At 49.8% G+C, this 13,750-nt stretch overlaps 1 protein-coding gene and 1 long non-coding RNA gene across 4 annotated transcripts in view; one reads left to right on the top strand and one right to left on the bottom strand.

Moving 5' to 3' along the window:
* FBXL18 (F-box and leucine rich repeat protein 18) overlaps window positions 1-13,750 on the top strand; it is a 141,430-nt gene that overhangs the window by 29,517 nt on the left and 98,163 nt on the right. The window lies entirely within an intron of this gene.
* Window positions 756-3,678, bottom strand: LOC120373330. The gene is made up of 3 exons (XR_005585494.1): window positions 3,088-3,678; window positions 2,337-2,494; window positions 756-1,136 (listed from the first exon to the last, which is right to left on the bottom strand). It is a non-coding gene; the product is annotated as an uncharacterized LOC120373330 (long non-coding RNA).

The following is a 13,750-nucleotide window of genomic DNA, read 5'->3' as shown; positions in this document are numbered from 1 at the left end:
CTGAGGCATACAGAGGTGAAATGACTAGCCCAAGTTCACTCAGTCTGTGGCAGAGTCAGGAGTAGAACCTAGAGGTTCTCACTCCCAGACCTTTAAATTTATGGCACAAGCCTGGATTTTCAGAATTACCGATGCAAAAATTCACCTAATCACGGTAACTTTGTGCACAAAATGACCAGTTAAACTTGTAACTGCTAACTGGTGTATGCACTATTGCAGGCAGAACAATGGTGACTTCACATGCCCAGTCCTGAAAATCCTCCCCTTGTATCTGTCTAGCACCAAGCTGAAACGGTAACTTGCATATGAACTTTGCCTACTCTAAATTTGAGCCCAAGTTCTCAAGGTGGGTAGGTAGATTAAGTAATGCATTGCAGCCACCTGGTCCCCGGGCCCTGGCCAAGCTGAATAATGTGTACTTTCAGACCTATGTACTTGTTACCAGAGCTGGAGGGGAGAACCTCTTTGAAAAGATCTGCTTGTTAATGTAGTGCCCCTGCAAGCATCCTTGCCAGTCCAGGAAGGAGCTGACCAATCTGCAGCAAAATGTGACCCAGGGGGTATTAGGAGTCAATTTGGGTAGTTGAGTGAAATTGCAGCATCCTTATTTCAGAGACTCATTTGACCTGAGATCAATTCAGAGAGAAGGGAATCTAGAATTTAATAAATAAATCCAGGAAATACAACAAAATGGTGAAAGTGTTAAAAATAATCAACTGTCTGAATCACCACTAATCAAACCTTTTTCTGTGACCTCCAAACTGGATGAGGATTAACCTGTATCAGCACCTCTGGGTCCATAACCTCTTCTTTGCCACATCAGATAGAATCCTGATGTCTGGTTTCACGAGGTGCTTGTGTAGGTGGTTGGTGGTGTATGTGCCATCAACTGTCTAAGCCTGATGGAAGGGTATTTTTGGAGTACTGTACCAAGTCCTCCTCATACATGGTAGCAGCTGGAGTGGCGGCAGCCTCTATCTGTCTGCAGTAGAACAACATACAAGCTGTAACCAGGGTGGTAAGAATTCTTGCATCCTGTCTGTAGTACAGCTTCTGTTGTTTCTCCAGTAATGACCAAAGGCTATGAAGTTTGCTAGAGCAGATGTCTGAGGCCTGGTCCACAATCAGAGTTGTGCCTGTTTCATTAAAGGTGTGATTTTAAACTCTTGAAATGATGTAGCTGCATGTTTGCACATGCTTAAATCATTTAATTTAAATGCACAGAAATTCAGTGACTTGCCTAGCATGAGAGAGGCCCAGCTGGGAGCAGAGCTGTATCTGACTTACTTGAGTTTAAATGTTCCGGGGCAAGCTAAACTGAAATGTGGGCACTTGTTTAAAACTGGTATTTCACCAGTTTAACTAAACCGATGTAAATTTGTGTGTAAACAAGCTCATAGAATATTGAGCATCTTGCATCTGGTGGAATAGCCCTAGGGAGTGACACAGGCAAGTCTCCTGAAAGTGATTCATAGTTTGTGACCTTTTTCATAGATTCTAAGGACAAAAAGAACATGTGTTAATTTAGCCTGACCTCCTACGTAACACGGGCCATGGAACTTCCCCAAAATAACTTGCTTGAACTAGAGCGTATCTTTCCCTTTGCTGCTTTGGCAGGTTTGACCTCAGGTACAACCCGTGAGGAGCCTCCTCTACATTTCACTCACAAATGCTTAAGTTATGGTTTTGTTTTATCATTCCAATAACTGTTATCTAAATGTGCTTTTCGGGGGGAGGAAAAGAGATAAGAGAGGAGGCGGCTGAGGAAGGAATGTGGTGTCTGAGTCTATTCCAGAATGCCAAGCGTTATTGCTGAGATTTGCCGCATTGTTTCAGCATTAATAATCTGAGAGGAGGAATTGGGGGAAAATGACTGAAACATTTTAGCCTGCAACTCTAGCATCAGATGTACTGGCAGATGAGGGGGAGTCCCACTAGGATGAAATGTAAAGGAAACATATGCCTAGAGACAACTAGCTTTCAAATTTTGTACTGGTAATAGTGCCTTTCAGCAGACTATCTAGGAGCACTTTACCAAGATGGGGTGGCATTCCCATTTTCCAGATAGAGAAACATGCACAGAAATTAAGTGACTTGCCTAGCATGAGAGAGGCCCACCTGGGAGCAGAGCTGTTCTAACTTTTGACTGTCTTTCTACTCTGTCCAGCCACTTCTGTGCTACTAAGTCTCTTAACAGTCCCATGACTTGGGTAAGGGAGATAAAGGGGCTCTGCAGCTACTTTTGGAGAAGAGGGGAACAGGCTAGTTGTATAACAGTGCCCATCAGTCATCCAACTGTTCAGGACATGGAATAAAAAATACTCAGGAGGACTTACCAATTCACCACTTGAGTCTGAAGACAAGTGAAGGCCAGGAGGTCAAACTGACACGAAAAGGTGAACTCGGAGCTAGATTCCAGCACTAGGTGAAGATCATAATGTAACTGGTTCACTGCCCACCTATCTGCCCTAAGAAGCTTGTCAAAGAAAGCTCCCTTTGGGAGTGAGAGAGAAGGAATGTGTGAGTCTCTAGGTACAGCTACTCTGAGCGAAGGCGCCAAGATCTCTCATCGCTCTCCAAATGAAGTAGCAGGAGGACAGGTTTGTATGTTGCAAGCTGTAAGGTGAAGTGAGAGATAGATGTGCCTCTTTCATAAAATTTCCAGACAGGAAAAGTTGTTATGCCTGCCAGGCAGGGGCTCACCTTAATTATTACTTTTTTTTATCTGAGCTGATGTGCCTCCACATGCGCAGATTAACAGCAGCCTGTCCGCATGCTCCGCCCCTCCACTTTTCTTTATAATTACTCCTTTGTGTGACATGTAAACAGCTCCAGTCGTGGAGGTCTATCTTATTTAATGGGTCTCACTGGACTGGGACTATTGGCTGGCTCAGAAATAGGCACTGTCCCGAGCAAGATGATAGATTAGGGCCGGCAGTCTCAGGCCAAGGGAAAGTCAGGGTATCAGGCACAAGGAATGGGCCTGCACACATATTTGCTTACAGAGCGTTGTTTTGAAGGAGACCTGAACATTCAGAAAAGTATCTGCAGACAAGATAATGAATCTAACTATCTAAAAGAAATCACCTGGCAATGAAAGCAGCCTGGGCTGTGCACAAAGAAACTCAGCTTCTTATCAATGGCTGTGCAAGGTAGGGAACAATCTCTCATGGGTGAGAAGACGGAGGAGATGATCCAAGTCTTTTCTATCTCTGCCTTCTGTGCAATCTTCTCCCAGTCTCCATGTTGAATTGGCTTCTTGTGTTGTCATACGCTCTGAGAAAAAGACCTGCTATCTCAAGAGTGGAATGAGTCTATGGGGCTTGCACTGGTACAGGGAATGGGTCCTGTAGACTGCGTGTGTTAACTTCCTGTTATTTCAATTTGTGTAGCAATGGTTACCCACCATGACCGATTCAAAACAGTTTTCAAACAGAAAATTAATGAGGCAACAAAACTAGAAGGTAGAGCCACTGAAACAAATGTTTTGCATCCTGTCTTGAAGGCTGGAGGAAATGGGCTCTGGTGGACCCTCAAGGACAGTGAATTTCTAAGACTGGATTATTTGGCTGAGGGCGCCCATATGCCATTGATCAATGGTTCCCAGACTGTGGGTAACAATCCCAAATGGGGTCGTACCACCAGCACATGGGGTCATGGCAATCCCTAGTGTGTGGAGGACCCATTTTGCTCCGCACACCAAGACCTCGCATGTACAGTGTGTGTGAGGTCACAATGCAGGCAGGATGACATTTTTGCTCTACAACATGGGGGTCCTCTGCACCGTATGACCTCGCATGCCCCATATGTGTGAGGTCACACAGTGCGGATGGTGCTATTTGGCTCTTCTAAATGGCATACTCTGTGCTATCTGGAGTCCCAGCAGGAAATACTTCATTAAAATGGGCTGGTGCTGGCAAAAGGTTTGGGACTCCCTGCCTTAGATGGTCAGTGCAGTCAGTGGAGTTATACCAGGGCTGAATTTGGCCCAAGATGTTTAAACGGGGAACTTGCTCCTAATAAATTGGAGAGTTGGTCTGAAATCAACAAGATGAAACTCAGTAAGGATGAAAAAAATCAGATGTACAAATACAAATTGGGGAATAACTGGTTAGGCAGCAGTGCTGCAGACAAGGATCTGGGGGTTAGAGTGGATCCCAAACTGCATGAGTTAAAACATGATATAGGAGGAAAGCCTGAAAAATATTGAGCATGTTTAGTCTACTGAAGAGAAGGCTCAGGGAGCCGTAAGTCTTCAAATATGTAAAAGGTTGTTATAAAGAGGACAGTGATCAATTGTTCTCCGTGTCCACTGAGGGCAGGATAAGAAATAATCGGCTTAGTTTGCAGCAAGGGAGCTTTAGATTAGATATTAGGAAAAAGAATTCTAGCTCTAAGGATAGTTGAACACCGGAACAGATTACCTGGGGAGGTTGTGGAATCCCTGGCAGTGGAGGTTTTTATGAACAGGTTAGCCAAACGTGTGCACGTGTCAATCTCGGTCTGCCTCAATTCTGCATCTGTAAAATGGGGCTAATGAACATAAGAAAATTACGGCCATACGGGGTCAGACCATACTGGGCTAGATGGACTAAAGGTCCATCTAGCCCAGTATCCTGTCTTCCAACAGTGGCCGATGCCAGGTGCCCCAGAGGGAATGAACAGAACAGATAATCATCAAGTGATCCATCACCTGTCGCCCATTCCCAGCTTCTGGCAAGCAGAGGCTAGGGACACCATCCCTACCCATCCTGGCTAATAGCCATAGATGGACCTATCCTCCATGAATTTATCTAGTTCTTTTTTGAACCCTGTTATAGTCTTGGCCTTCATAACATCCTCTGGCAAGGAGTTCCACAGGTTGACTGTGTGTTGTGTGAAAAAATACTTCCTTGTTTGTTTTAAACCTGCTTGTCTATTTAGATTATAAGTTCTTTGAAGCAGGGACTGTCTCCTACTATGAATATGTGTAAGCATCTGAAGAAGAGAGATTGGTTAGGATCTTTAGGTGCTATGGTGGTTTTATGCAGATTAACACCGAGTTTGCTGTGTGACAGGCAGCATTAAGATAGTACAAAGAATAGCATTGGAAAAGGATGCAAAGTGGTCAGGAGACATGGGAGGAGCTGGCTGGGAGGAAGTAGGAAGAATAGGGAGCAGAGATATAGACAACGCAGAGCCCTGCAGAGCCTGACTTGGATGCCGAGGGAGAGGGGAAGCCTGGGAAGGGCTCTGAAGAAGAGAGCAGTGGTGAGCTGGAGCCGATTCCCACCGGTTCGCGGGAATCGGTTGTTAAATTTAGAAGCCCTTTTAGAACCGGGCTTTTAATGTAACAAAAGCCCCAGCAGCTGCCTGCCCTTCCCCCGGCCCCAGCTCACCTCACTCCGCCTCTACCTCCTCCCCTGAACGCTCCCGAGGCTTCTCCTCCTTCTCCCTGGCTTCCCGCGAATCAGCCGTTGGCGCGGGAAACCTGGGAGAGCTGAGAAGGAAGCAGCGGCTTCCCGCAGGTGAGCTGGGGCAGAGGGGTGGGGGTGCGAGGAGGGCCCAGCCAGATGGGCGGCGCGGCGCGGCTCCGGCCCGGCCCCAGTCAGATGGGCGCCCGACTCCAGCTCCGGTCCCAACCCCAGCAGAGCAGCCCAGCCCGGCCCGGCCCCCATCTCCAGGCAGCGCGGTAAGGGGGCAGGGAGTATGGAGGGGGTGTGAGATAGAGGGCAGGGGAGTTGGGGGGCGTGGATTAGTGTTGGGGCGGTCAGAGGGCAGGGAACAGGGGGATTGAATGGGGGCAAGGGTCCCGGGGGGGCAGTCAGGGGACAGGGAAGGGGGGTGGATGGGGCAGAGGCCCGGGAGGGGGCTATAAAGGAATGTGGGGGGTTGGATGGGGCAGGAGTCCCGGGGGGGGCATGACCCCTTCATGGGGTGAGGAGGAGGGAACTGGTTGTTAATATTTTGGCAGCTCATCACTGCCCATAGGAACCCTAATCCTAGCTCCAAGTGCCCTACCCTTGGAATCCTAACCCTAGGGCAGGAAGCCCTACGCATAGGAACCCTAACCCTAGTTCCAAGCGCCCTATCCATAGGAACCCTAACCCTAGGGCGGCGCGCCCTACCCTTTCGAACCCTAATCCTAGGGAGGGAAGTGCTACCCATAGGAACCCTAACCCTAGCTCCAAGCGCCCTACCCATAGGAACCCTAAATCTGGCTCCAAGTGCCCTACCCTTAGGAATCCTAACCCTGGATCCAAGTGCCCTACTCATAGAAACCCTAACCCTAGCTCCAAATGCTTACGTATAGGAACCCTAACACTAGCTCCACGTGCCCTACCTATAGGAACCGTAACCCTAGGGTGGGAAGCCCTACCCATAGGAACCCTAATCCTAGCTCCAAGAGCCCTACCCATAGGAACCCTAACCCTAGTTCCATGTGCCCTACCCTTAGGAACTCTAACCCTAGGACGGGAACCCCTACCCATATGAACCCTAACCCTGGATCCAAGTGCCCTACTCATAGCAACCCTAACACTAGCTCCACGTGCCATACATATAGGAACCCAAACCCTAGCTCCAAGTACCCTACCTTTAGGGTCCCTAACCCTAAGGAGGGAACCCATACCCATAGGAACCCTAACCGTACATCCAAGTGCCCTACCCATAGGAACCCTAACCCTAGCTCCAAGCGCCCTACCCATAGGAACCCTAACTCTGGCTCCAAGTGCCCTACCCTTAGGAACCCTAACCCTAGGGCGGGAACCCCTACCCATAGGAACCCTAACCCTGGATCCAAGTGCCCTACTCATAGAAACCCTAACCCTAGCTCCAAATGCTTACCTATAGGAACCCTAACACTAGCTCCACGTGCCCTACCTTTAGGAACCGTAACCCTAGGGTGGGAAGCTCTACCCATAGGAACCCTAATCCTAGCTCCAAGAGCCCTACCCATAGGAACCCTAATCCTAGCTCCACGTACCCTACCCATAGGGACCCTAACCCTAGTTCCATGTGCCCTACCCTTAGGAACACTAACCCTAGGACGGGAACCCCTACCCATAGGAACCCTAATCCTAGCTCCATGTGCCCTACCCATAGGGACCCTAACACTAGCTCCACGTGCCCTACTTATAGGAACCCAAACCCTAGCTCCAAGTACCCTACCCTTAGGGTCCCTAACCCTAGGGAGGGAACCCATACCCATAGGAACCCTAACCCTAGCTCCATGTGCCCTACCCATAGGGACCCTAACCCTAGTTCCATGTGCCCTACCAATAGGAACCCTAACCCTAGCTCGAAGAGCCCTTCCCATAGGAAACCTAACCTGAGCTCCAAGTGCCCTACCCTTAGGAACCCTAACACTAGGGCGGGAAGCCCGACCCCTAGGAATCCTAACCCTAGCTCCAAGTGCCTTACCTATAGGAACCCTAATCCTAGCTGCAAGTGCCCTACCCATAGGAACCCTAACCCTAAGGCGGGGTGCCCTTCCCATAGAAACCCTAACCCTAGCTCCAAGTGCCCTACCCATAGGAACCCTAACCCTAGCTCCAAGTGCCCTACCCATAGGAACCCTAACCCTAGAGCGGGAAGCCGTACCCATAGGAACCCGAACCCTAGCTCCAAGTGCCCTGCCCGTAGGAACCCTAACCCTAGGGCGGGAAGCCCTACAGATCGGAACCCGAACCCTAGCTCCAAGTGCTCTGCTCTTAGGAACCCTAACCCTTGGGTAGGAAGCACTACCTATAGAAACGCTAACCCTAGCTCCAAGTGCCCTACTTATAGGAACCCAAACCCTAGCTCCAAGTACCCTACCCTTAGGGTCCCTAACCCTAGGGAGGGAACCCATACCCATAGGAACCCTAACCCTAGCTCCATGTGCCCTACCCATAGGGACCCTAACCCTAGGGAGGGAACCCATACCCATAGGAACCCTAACCCTAGCTCCATGTGCCCTACCCATAGGGACCCTAACCCTAGTTCCATGTGCCCTACCCATAGGAACCCTAACCCTAGCTCGAAGAGCCCTTCCCATAGGAAACCTAACCTGAGCTCCAAGTGCCCTACCCTTAGGAACCCTAACACTAGGGCGGGAAGCCCGACCCCTAGGAATCCTAACCCTAGCTCCAAGTGCCTTACCTATAGGAACCCTAACCCTAGCTCCAAGTGCTCTACCCTTAGGAACCCTAATCTGTTGCTCTAAATGTCCTACCCATAGGAACCCTAATCCTGGCGCCAAGTGCCCTACCTATAGGAATCCTAACCCTAATGCGGGAAGCCCTCCCCATAGAAACCCTAACTCTAGCTCCAAGTGCCTTACCCATAGGAACTCAAACCCTATCTCCAAGTTCCCTAACCTTTGGAACTTCAACCCTAGGGCAGAAAGCCCTACGCATAGGAACCCGAACCCTAGCTCCAAGTGCCCTACTCTTAGGAACCCTAACCCTAGGACTGGAACCCCTACCCATAGGAACCCTAACTGTTGCTCTAAATAACCTACCCATAGGAACCCTAACCCTAGCTCCAAGTGCCCTACCCATAGGAACCCTAACCCTAGCTCCAAGTGCCCTACCCATAGGAACCCTAACTCTAGCTCCAAGTACCCTACCTTTAGGGTCCCTAACCCTAAGGAGGGAATCCATACCCATAGGAACCCTAACCGTACATCCAAGTGCCCTACCCATAGGAACCCTAACCCTAGCTCCAAGAGCCCTACCCATAGGAACCCTAACCCTAGCTCCAAGTGCCCTACCCTTAGGAACCCTAACCGTAGGGCGGGAACTCCTACCCATAGGAACCCTAATCCTAGCTCCAAGAGGCCTACCCATAGGAACCCTAATCCTAGCTCCAAGAGGCCTACCCATATGAACCCTAACCCTGGATCCAAGTGCCCTACTCACAGGAACCCTAACACTAGCTCCACGTGCCCTACCTATAGGAACCGTAACCCTAGGGTGGGAAGCCCTACCCATAGGAACCCTAATCCTAGCTCCAAGAGCCCTACCCATAGGAACCCTAACCCTAGTTCCATGTGCCCTACCCTTAGGAACTCTAACCCTAGGATGGGAACCCCTACCCATATGAACCCTAACCCTGGATCCAAGTGCCCTACTCATAGGAACCCTAACACTAGCTCCACGTGCCATACATATAGGAACCCAAACCCTAGCTCCAAGTACCCTACCTTTAGGGTCCCTAACCCTAGCTCCAAGCACCCTACCCATAGGAACCCTAACCCTAGCTCCAAGAGCCCTACCCATAGGAACCCTAACCCTAGCTCCAAGCGCCCTACCCATAGGAACCCTAACTCTGGCTCCAAGTGCCCTACCCTTAGGAACCCTAACCCTAGGGCGGGAACCCCTACCCATAGGAACCCTAACCCTGGATCCAAGTGCCCTACTCATAGAAACCCTAACCCTAGCTCCAAATGCTTACCTATAGGAACCCTAACACTAGCTCCACGTACCCTACCTTTAGGAACCGTAACCCTAGGGTGGGAAGCCCTACCCATAGGAACCCTAACCCTAGCTCCAAGAGCCCTACCCATAGGGACCCTAACCCTAGTTCCATGTGCCCTACCCTTAGGAACTCTAACCCTAGGACGGGAACCCCTACCCATATGAACCCTAACCCTGGATCCAAGTGCCCTACTCATAGGAACCCTAACACTAGCTCCACGTGCCCTACTTATAGGAACCCAAACCCTAGCTCCAAGTACCCTACCCTTAGGGTCCCTAACCCTAGGGAGGGAACCCATACCCATAGGAACCCTAACCCTAGCTCCATGTGCCCTACCCATAGGGACCCTAACCCTAGTTCCATGTGCCCTACCCTTAGGAACCCTAACACTAGGGCGGGAAGCCCGACCCCTAGGAATCCTAACCCTAGCTCCAAGTGCCTTACCTATAGGAACCCTAACCCTAGCTCCAAGTGCTCTACCCTTAGAAACCCTAATCCTAGGGCGGGAATCCCTACCCATAGGAACCCTAATCCTAGCTGCAAGTGCCCTACCCATAGGAACCCTAACCCTAAGGCGGGGTGCCCTTCCCATAGAAACCCTAACCCTAGCTCCAAGTGCCCTACCCATAGAAACCCTAACCCTAGCTCCAAGTGCCCTACCCATAGGAACCCTAACCCAATGGCACCCTAACCCTAGCTCTAAGTGCCCTACCCATAGGAACCCTAACCCTAGAGCGGGAAGCCGTACCCATAGGAACCCGAACCCTAGCTCCAAGTGCCCTGCCCGTAGGAACCCTAACCCAATGGAACCCTAACCCTAGCTCTAAATGCCCTACCCATAAGAACCCTAACCCTAAGGCGGGAAGCCCTACGTATAGGAACCCTAACCCTAGCTCCAAGTGCCCTCCCCATTGGAACCCTAACCCTAGGGCGGGAAGCCCTACTCGTAGGAACCATAACCCTATCTCCAGGTGCCCTACCCATAGTGACGTGTTCCCATCATCAGGATTGGGAGACTGTTTCAACAGCTGGAGTTTCCGTAGGTTGGAAGAAGATGAAATGAGGTGAATAGGGGAGGCCAGAAAGGAGCAGGAGATGTTGGTTGCAATGGTTGGCACAAGCAGTGGCCAAAGTGTGGAAGGGGTTTTAGCAGTAGAATTAGAGGGACAGCAACCTTGCTCTCAGTAGTGCCGTCCCCCTCTAACTCAGGATCTCCTACCGCACATCCGCTCCCCCACCTTTGGCTGAAGGATGAAGATCCTACTGGAGATGTTGACGATCTGCCTGCAGTGGTGTACTTGGCTATCTTCATGCCATATCCTTTTGTCTCTTCCTATTCATCCAGTGGATGGACTCAGGCCCCAGCCTTCAAGGACACTAGTGACTGAAATCAAAGGCGAGGTGCAAAGTGCTCTGACACGCAGGTATTTCCATATGATCATCATTCCCTACCCTGTTTCGTGCTGGGTTTATTGTTCCAATGGCCTCCAGTTCCTGTTTTGTTTGCTTTCTGGTAAAGCTTCAAGTGAGGAAGGCAGGCCAATGCCCTGAAGACGGGGGCTAGGACGATGAGATTGATAGCGCAAGCACAGAACTTATTGATGGATGGAGACGTATTTCCCTTTGAACAGACAAGGCTCTCAGCAGCACTTCCCAGAAGCCCCATTATCACAGAACCAGCACCACTTTCCCCCAAATATATAAGAATTAAAAAAATATATATTTAAAAAACAAAACCCTTTTGCTGTCTGCAGAACAAATACCTCGAAAATGATAAAGGACATAAAGGGCATTCATGAAAGGGCTGGATGGTTGTTATTGCAGCAGGGGGAAAAACAACATTATTTCACTGTGCAGATAAAAGGAAACGGAAAAGCGGCATATTTATAGCCAGGGAGCCTGGATTCCTTGTTAAGCCACTGTTATCAAATTAATGTCAAAATGCATCAAAAGGCACGACTGTTCTGGGCTTCTTATGCAAAGTGCTTGCAAATTGGTTACAAATACATTTGTTTACAGGGTACGAAGCAGGAGTTCGCTAATTAGTCATTGTACCAATTTTTTTTTGGCAATTACACAAATAAGCTGTTTTGAAGTATAAACATAAGATATTTTATGGGCCCCCCCCTTTTATTTTTTTTTAAACCAAAAAAAGAAAAAGGTTTTTTTGAGGGTTTTAAAGTGAGCTGTGTGGTGCCAGGCGTCCTAGGGTCTGTAGCGCTGGCAATCCGTGAATTGGAAATCAGGGGACTGTTTTGAAGTATTGTAAGCCGGCTAAATGGCTGAAACTGTGTTTCAAGGAGTAAGGATGGTATTCGAAGAGGGAGATGGCTTGGACTCTGGCATAGCTCCAGCTTTGTGTCTGGGCCTCTCGCGGGTCCCTGTGCCTCAGTTAAGAGATGGGAGATTCTGTGCTGGAATGTACAGGAGTCAGCAGGGATAGATTTGGCCCATCGTGTCCATAAGAGTCAAGGTCACTTTCTCGCCTCTGCTGCAACATGATGTGCTGTGTAGCCACAGGCAGCAGGTCGCAGCAGATGGGAGGTGACGCAGTGCTCAGGGGCAAAGACGCGACCTTCCACATCATGGCAGATATTTTCAAAATACACATTCAGAAGTGGCAGGTGCCATAATGCCCTAGCATTTGTGATGCTGCTGCAGCCTGATCTTCCATCCCACCATGCACTCGCTCAGGGCTACCCTTCAGCATGTGTGCATGCCACCCTGGAGCCATCTCTGCTTCCACTCAGCTGAAGAGAAAGCCCTTTGCTCTGGTAACTGACGTCGTTTCATCAGCTGGGCGTAGCCATAAGAAAACCAAGGGCCACCATTCACCACAAATCAGTTAAGGCCCTTGTAATGGGGATAAGGCACAGGGGATAAGGGTGGCAGGAGATCTGGGTTTTCTTCTGAGCTCTGCCCATGACCTGCTTGGTGATCTTAGGTAAGTCACCTCTGTTGGCTCATCTGTAAAATGGAAATAATACTTGGAAGCGCAGAGCTTCAAAGGGCATCTGATATAAGCACAGTGTGTTTTTGGTTTTAGCTTCATGTATACATCGTGAACGAAGGATCAGTCTGCACTGCCAAAAGGCCACGCTTTAGCTTCATGTACCCCTAGGATAGCCATAAGAATACAGTATTATTACAGTAAATGGGCACCGTGACCTCTTTTTGTAAGGAATAAGCCCTGGCATAACCACCCTGGAGTCTAGCTAGAACCTAACTAGCGGGACACTGACTGTGCCACTTTTAAATAGGAAACATCCTAGGAGCGATCGCCTGGCTCATATGGATCGGAATAGGCAGTGCTTAATTTGTAATGAAAAAGGGTCGGGGCTCAAGCTGTGCGGTGGGAGAGCGGCGGTTGCAGGCCAGGTGCCCAGCTCTGAAGGCGGAGTCACAGCCAGCAGCAGCGCAGAAGTAAGGGTGGCATGGTAGGGTGTATTGCCACCCTTACTTCTGCGCTGCTGCCGGTGGCGGTGCTGCCTGCAGAGCCGGGCGGCCGGAGAGCTGCTGGCCGTCAGCCCAGAGGTGCCAGGGCTATGAACTGCCAACCCTAATGGTGCCGGGGCAAAAATTAAGCACTGGAAATAGAAGTTTATGCTGATCAGCCAATTCAGGGTGGGGCAGCTGGGCCAGTTTAGGAAAGAACAGGGATGATTTTAGGATAGAATCAGGCTAAAAATCCATCTTTATTCATCCCACCCACCAGCTGAGCTGCACCACAGCCCCCTGGATGGTGGGAAAGGGGTGGGAGAGTCTAAATGAAACCACCCTCCTGGCCAGGGAGGATATAGCTGAAGGCTTTTTAATTTTAAAGGAAAGAGAGAAGGAAAGGCAAAATATTGCCTCTTTGATTTGTAAAGGCTCAGGATCTCCATTGTCGGAAGGAATGTTAATAGCCCTGCGGTATATTCTCCCTTTGTATCATTTCTGGTAAATTGCCCTTCAGGCTGAAATAGCCTCCCTGACAGCGCTGGCCTCTGTGGCACTGTGCCAGGCAGGATCTCCACTACCTGAGATGCTGGGAACATTTGAGTTTAATGCGGTCATGAAACACTGCTGTGGTTTCCATTCCCTGCAGTAGCCAGGCAGGAAGGCCGATTTCGCCGCTGCTTTCACATACAAAGGCACGAGTTTTCTCCACAGCAGAGTCTACGTAGCATGGACAGGTGTCGCATGCACAGATGGGGCCTCAGGAATTAGACGGTATCTTGGGCATCTCACTCCCACACCACCACGGGGAACTGCTCTTTGTGGCTGTGTTCTTGGGGTTTTACTTTGGAAGGCATTTGGACTTGCTGCT

The sequence above is a fragment of the Mauremys reevesii genome, linkage group 10 (genome assembly GCF_016161935.1).
Source record: "Mauremys reevesii isolate NIE-2019 linkage group 10, ASM1616193v1, whole genome shotgun sequence".
NCBI classification, from domain to species: domain Eukaryota; kingdom Metazoa; phylum Chordata; order Testudines; family Geoemydidae; genus Mauremys; species Mauremys reevesii.
Note: the sequence above shows the minus strand (reverse complement) of the source record. Positions and strands in the feature narration are given on the sequence as shown.